Source organism: Salvia splendens, chromosome 7, assembly GCF_004379255.2.
Source record: "Salvia splendens isolate huo1 chromosome 7, SspV2, whole genome shotgun sequence".
NCBI lineage: Eukaryota > Viridiplantae > Streptophyta > Magnoliopsida > Lamiales > Lamiaceae > Salvia > Salvia splendens.
In genome coordinates this window covers 29,647,672-29,653,864 of record NC_056038.1, presented here as the reverse complement: position 1 = coordinate 29,653,864, position 6,193 = coordinate 29,647,672, and positions in this window count along the sequence as shown.

Genomic DNA, 6,193 nt, shown 5'->3' with positions numbered 1-6,193 from the left:
AAACCTAATCTATTCTATCTACTGGGTCCAGAGAATGAAATTGCTTGAAATATAAATGCATGCATGATTCAAAACTGAATTTAACTTTGGAACATTCACCGAATTTCCTGGGTCAAGCAAATAAATTTCCTAAAACAACCAGACAATAGATTTTAAGAAAAGCAGCAGAACAGATTTCCCTAAATAGCCTGACAGAAATTGTAAAAGCAAAAAGCAAAAGCAAAACAGATATGATTCTCTAACCAACTTCCCACTTCATCTTCTTCATGTAACTAAGCTAAAACAGAGTGAAAACAGAGCATTGAACACCATTGACGAAATAAAACAGAGCATGCTTCAAAACCTCTCGTAAACACGAAATTTAAGCTAGAACTAACAGATCTACTCTCCTGGGTCAAGCGGAAAGCAGAATAAACACAGATATACCTTGCATGCATCACCTAAACTAACAGATCTCAGAAATCGAGCACGAGAACAACTAGATCTCAACCTCTAAACTACTGGAAATCATGTAAACATCATGGATCTAAACATCTAAGCCATCAATTGCGAAAAGCATCAAGAAACATAAGTAAAAACATCACCAACATGAAAGTAAACACCAAAGCTTAATAAAACCAGAAATAAGTCGAGATCCAAAGGCGGAGTCGCCAATTCCTCCGATGAAACTCGAGATTTTACTACATCGTCTCAAAAACGGTAAAGAAAGCAAGGATCCAATGTCGGAGGCGTCAATTCCACCGTCGAAACCATTGAACTAAGCTAAGAAATCAGCAACCAAACTAAACTAAACTAAGAGAGCAGTGACGTTAAGCGCCTATGAGAGTTTCCTACCTAAACTACGAGAACGGTAGCGTTAAGCGCTACCGAGAGCTCCCTACCTAAACTACCAAAGCGTTAAGCGCTCCTTTTCTTCATTCATGTTGGTCCCTTTATATAGGGAGGCTTCAAGCTCGAATCCCTAGGGTATGCTCTTCATGATTTGACGTTTGTACCCTTAAAATAAGATCTTTTAAATCTGCTCTGCTCCATTTTCCCTGCTCCTGGTAATTGTGTGCGTTCCTGGGTTCGGCAGATTTTTCACGCTCCTGGTCTCCTGATAATTCTCCTTGACCTAGCGGATTTTTGACACTTTTTACTCATTTTCTGCTCATTTTGCATCTGCTCGGTCAATTTGCAGCATATACTTGACCCAGCAAATATCTGCACACTTAAGCTCAAATTTGCGCATTATCTCCCCCAAAAAGCATGTAATATTACCAAAAAACAATGCATGAAACGAGCCTTATCACTAAGTTTGATAAATCTTGGGGAGAAAGTAGGTTAATTCTTGGGGAGAAAGTAGGTCAATTCCCAGCGGGCAGCTGCACCTTGGCCAACGGTCGCTGCATGTTGATCCGTAGCCTCTGCCTCTTGGACAGCGGTCGGTACAATGTGTTTCAGTGGTCACTGTAAATAATCCCGTAGCTTCGGAAACTCTTGGAGCGGTCGCTATGCACTCCCCAACGGTCGCTGGGCATGTTCTTCATTTCAGCACAACTTTCTCCTGAGCGGACCGCTACTGGCTCAGCGGTCGTTGGGCACCAACAGCCGCTGTATGGGTTGCAGCGGACCGCTGGGAGTCTCGAATGCTCCAGATTTCCAACTTCAACTTTTTGTTGTCTTTTTAGGCTCAAATATGCACATTTCTCACAAAACACGTCAAAATACCAAATTAGACAAAATATGTAAAATATGGGCATGAATCGTGATTTTGACATTAAAATAGACCAAATAAAGGCCTTAAAACAGTACAAAATCCGAGCGTATCAATCCTACACACCTAAAATCGCTTTTCACCCAAAATTTTAAGCAAGTAGACAGAAAACGTTTTCCACCTTTCCTGGCAAGTTTTCAAGCAAGCATTCTGCAAGAAGGATAATTTCAAGTAGGAGCACATTTAAATAAATCTTTTATCATTCTTTAAGGTAATGATTATCAAACCACAAGTTAAATCTTTTAAAGCATGATTTTATCAAGCATGTCATGTTAGCATGAATTCATATAGAACATAGAATCGCAACTAAGCATGCTTCATAAACAATCTTTCAACTCTTTCTTTTTAAATTCATGTATGAAAACGATTTTATTCTATGAAGAGCCTAATTTACATACACATATGCAAAGTCTTAGAATCAATAAAATAATTAGGAAGTAGGAAAAACTCCTAAAATGTTTTCTCTTTGGAAGATAAGCACCTTTGGAAATTTATAACGGAATATCTAACCGTTCAAATGTTTGAAGAGCCTAACAGAATATCTAACCGTTCAAATGTATAGTGAAGTTAGAAGAGTTGTTTACCTTCCTTTAAAATTTCAGAACGATCGGACAATGTTTGAACCTCCGATCGTGTACAAAACCGACGTTATCGTTGAAACGGCAGCCACTTAAAATCTTAATAACAGAAGATCTAACCGTTAAAGTTTGATCTCCTTCGGTAGGAATGATGCTTTATGAGTCATACACCTTTGGCGAAAATTAAAAAGAAAGAGATAGAGAGAGGGATATGTTGAGACAAAATGAGAAATAAGAAGATGGAAGCGTAAGTGTTAGTGCACACTCTTTACTTTTATTAGTTGATGGACTCATATAATTATTTTTCAGTGGGCTTGAATGAATTAATTTGCTGGACTTCAACTATATAAATCTTGGGCGAGCATGAAGGGGCTGACAGCGGAAGCGTGCGGACAAAACGGATCACATGAATTTGATCTATTTAGCAGATTATTTAGACAAAATCTATTCGCGTAATTATCACATGTATCATGCTCATAACTTGAATTAAAACATGCTTTAGCACATAAAATTCCTAAAACATGTTTACTACGGAATTAGCCAATTTACCTCGTTGATTCAATCAAGAATCGATGATGGCTTGCTCCGTCTCCACGTGAAGATCTTCAATACAAGACCTCGGATCTTCTGACTGGTGTCCCGGACTATACGCTGATATTTGTGTGGGCAAATCTCACCAACGTACTAGGACTCGAATAATGGAAGACAGAACTCAGCTCACGGAGGAGAGCACAATTTTCGAAAATCATTCTTTAGGGGGGGATGAAAATTTGACAAGTAATTGTTGTGTTTTCTGTCTCCTTTATTCTCCTATTTATATAAGTCACATATTGGGCCCATTCAGGGATCTAAGGAAGAATCTGGAACAGGCCTCACCCAATTAGCTTTTTACTAATTAAATTGAACCCACAATTTAATATAAGCTTATATTGGAATATTACGAGCAGCCACTACAGAAGTTATATTGCACTGCCTTCCAAATCCGAAATTACAAGTATTCTGGGTTTCCTTTAATTGTATTTGATTTATTTCCCGCGCTTAAGATGGAAACATCCATTAATTAATTAATGTCTGCTATAGACTTAATTAATTAACATATTTCGAATTCCAAGAGTGGACTTAGCAAGAAACTCTTATTTATTATTCATAGAGTAATCAAACTCCAACTAGCTAGGTTCCGAATAATAAAACCTCGTTTCGAGCTCCTCTTGTGGATGTTATCAAACGAGACTCTCCTCGCGCACGTTTCAACATAATAGCAATCCTAGCACCTCTAGATAATGATCACCACTACCCAATATACCTAGATCGTTGGGTTACGAAAAACCCGCACCTTTGGTAAGTCAAAGTAGTGGATACTCAATATCGTATGCTCAATGCTAACGTACATTGATTAAGAAATTAATTCTCAAGACCTCGTCTTTCAGTAGATAGCATAAAGACTCGTCTTGCTGTTAGATCCATTCAGTGCTATACCACACCAATGTCATCTTATTTCAATAAGGTTTAGAAATAATCGGACTGACATTGCAACCTTTCGCGATAGGTAGTCTAGGCCTATCTAGGTTGTGAAATTCTTATTTTTCTTTGTTTAGAACTGACCGTGTTACCTTAAATTGGACGACGCCCACAACCGGTCTACTAAAACAAAGATTTAGACTTTGTTACGTTTGCTCATACATTTAAATATGCAATAAACAACCATTAAATGTAAAACATAACAACATTATGACAAAAATAATCTGTTGCATTTATTGGAAAATAACCATTAGAGTTTTACAGTATCCAATCACTCGAAAGGTGATTTCTAGTATACAAAACCCTAACAGTCTTTAATTAATTGCTTGGGCTTAAGTTTCGTTCGACTAATTTAAATGATGGAGCTTGCATGATTAGATTCAAGTAAATCCTTAGATTTACTAAATTAATTAATCTCTCATTTAATTAAAGTCAATAATTAAATCTCTCGATTTAATTAAATCGAACTAGAATAGATTATTATCTTTTATTGGACAGGGTCCATTGCACAAAATTAAACTCCAAGTGAGTTAATATTGTTATACGGAGTCGGAAGCATACGAGGTAAACTTTTCTATCCTACATACAAATGTGGATAAAAATATGAAGTATATTTGAGATAATATTTATTTATCCAAATGATGTTGTCTTGCCATTAAGAATGTTATTTTATGTAATGATGCCTATTTGTTTGGTTATACCAAATGTGCTATGACAAATAAAGTAAGAAATCGAATTCGGGTCCCAGCAAGGGGAGAGTCCCTACTTGGACTAGTGTACATGTGGACTGTGCGACATCTGTAAGGTTGGTCGGTCCGGTGTCCGTGGAGAGTGGCCACTTTCCCGGCACAAGAAGGAATATTCAGATATGGCGAATTACAGAAGGAACTAAGACTGACCAGTCGAATTTTCAAGTAAAAGAATTTAGTAAGCTTGGGCCTTTTTGAGAAAAAAAATCCCCGAGTATTACTGTGATGATGGTTTGACATTATTTTATGAATGTATGTGTGTATTTTTTCGACAATGTTTTCACTGAGTACCTTTGTACTCAGCCCTGTACGTATTTCTAAATGTGCAGGTTGAGCTGTGATGGAGTGGAGGGTGCTGATTAAACCTGACCTACTTCTATTTCCATTCAATACTCTTGGAGATTCGTGTCTTCATACATGGAACCGCGTTCAGTTCCTTCCGTTGTGCATTGAAATCCTTTAGGTCTCTAAAGACTCTAATAACTAGCCAGTCTATTGTATGGTCCCTGACTCGAGTCATTGTAATCGAGCCATTCTATTCATGTATTCACCGTTTATACTCTACAGACAGAAAGTTAAACCATTAAATCCTTTTTTTCGTAATCAACCCACATTCTTAGTATCCATCCCAGTCACGGTATATCAAACCTTGCTATAATTAGCAAAGTTAGGTCGTGACAGAGTGGTATCAGAGCAGTTCTTTTCTGGCTTGAACCCGAGAGTCTTCTTGCAGCCATAGTCTAGACTCGTTTTGCTAGACTAACTCGGTAGCCTAATAAGGTCTCAGCACTCCAACTCATCAAACTCAACCAAGAAAGAGGTAATTTCCTCTTCCAAGGTAAAGTTGATGATATTCGAACACGTGAGTAATATAGATTTCTTACTCTATTTGTGTGCATGATAGATGAATGAAGTAACTCGTACTCTTTAAAGTGAATCCTTGAATGAAGTAGTGTGTTTTTACTACATTGGCCTTAATAGTGATAACTACACTGTGCTGATAAATTATGTATAGGAGTCTGGATTTTAAGTGGGACAGACGTGACCCCTCCAGTTCTTCCTGAGAATTTATTAGGAATGGTAATTCTATCAAGGAGATTGACGAATCAACTTGAGGAATTTCTGAATCGGTTTGTCACGCTATTTAGAGATTTTATCTGCAATAGAAAGAATTCATTCCCGCTTTCCTGAGCGGGAAACAAATGATGAATAAAGTAAGTGAACAACATTGCTAGACATGCTTCAAGTATTCTATCCATATGAATACTTCAAATCGACTATTATCTAAATGCAAATATCACATATGATACCTTAGAGTATCACCCAAGCATTTTCCAATGCTTGAAAATAATAAATGATTAAGAATCTAAGCCCTCTTAGATTTCTTCTATATGCAATATATGCTGAATGAGTGTTTTCTACAGATGACTAGTAAGGAAAGCGCTGAACGAAAACGTAACATTGCACGAGCTTCCCGCGTGATCGCAAGATACCAGAACTACACTCTCAGTCCCAATGATGATTTAGGGGAATTCCTTTTACACTATCGCCGACTGTGGGTCGATGCCCATCAGTACGGAGTAACAGGCTTT